At 41.9% G+C, this 1,149-nt stretch overlaps 1 pseudogene across 1 annotated transcript; it reads left to right on the top strand.

The window, feature by feature from the left end:
- Window positions 1-251: 251 nt before the first annotated feature.
- On the top strand, window positions 252-935 carry LOC307051641 (YEATS domain-containing protein 4-like; annotated as a pseudogene). Its single transcript has one exon. The product of its transcript is annotated as a YEATS domain-containing protein 4-like (transcript).
- Window positions 936-1,149: the final 214 nt, after the last annotated feature.

Raw genomic sequence — 1,149 nt, 5'->3', positions numbered from 1 at the left:
GAATTTAGTGAATGAACCTGAAAGTGAAGAACTAATAAAAAGTCCCGCTTTCCACCACTCTCCTCTCCGCAACGCCCCCCGCGGTGAGATGTTGGTGATCCCTCAGCACCCCGAGCCCTGCTGACCCGTCCTCCTTCGGCTAGAAACCTTCCTGGTACCACGCAGGAGGCGCGGGGCCTCTGAGCAGAGCGGCGAGTCCGCCGGCCCCTGGTCTCTTTCCCTGGCGGCGCTGGCTTCTTCCGTAGGACCATATGTTCAAGAGAATGGCCGAATCTGAGCCTGACTCCGGCGGGAGAGTGAAGGGGGTTACTACCGTTAAACCAATCGTTTATGGTAATGTTGCTTGACATTTTGGAAAGAAAAGAGAAGAGGACGGGCACACCCATCAGTGGACAGTATATGTAAAACCATATCGAAATGAGGATATGTCAGCATATGTGAAGAAAATCCCATTTAAATTACATGAAAGCTATGGCAGTCCTTTAAGAGTTGTTACTAAGCCTCCATATGAAATTACTGAAACAGGCTGGGGTGAATTCGAAATAGTCATCAAAATATGTTTCGTTGATCCTAATGAAAGACCTGTAACCCTGTATCATTTATTAAAGCTATTTCAATCAGACACCAATGCAATGCTGGGAAAAAAGACAGTGGTTTCAGAGCTCTATGATGAAATGATATTTCAAGACACAACAGCGATGATACAACAATTATTAACAACATCTCGTCAGCTTACCTTAGGATCCTATAAGCATGAAACAGAATTTGCAGAACTTGAAGTGAAAACCACAGAAAAATTAGAAGCTGCGAAAAAAAAAAAAACAAGCTTTGAAATTGCAGAGCTTAAGGAGAGATTAAAAGCAAGTTGTGAAACTATATATTGTTTAAAAAATGAAATCAGGAAACCCGAAGATGATCAGACAAAAGAAATATAAACGGTTCTGAAGAGAACTCGATAGTAAGTGAAACTAAAATAAGGTGGAGTTTAAAGGAGAGATGGACTACAAATGCTGCGATGTTTCTTAGAGGAACTGCACATATAGTTGTCAGCCATAGACTTCTCAGCAATGGGGTCAAATCTTTAATGTGAAATATATGCGTATAATGCTGTATAGGCATTTTATCAACCCATTTCAGGGTAGTTCTATG

This window comes from Hyperoodon ampullatus (genome assembly GCF_949752795.1).
Source record: "Hyperoodon ampullatus genome assembly, chromosome: 4".
NCBI lineage: Eukaryota > Metazoa > Chordata > Mammalia > Artiodactyla > Ziphiidae > Hyperoodon > Hyperoodon ampullatus.
This window is presented reverse-complemented; position numbering and strand designations above follow the sequence as displayed.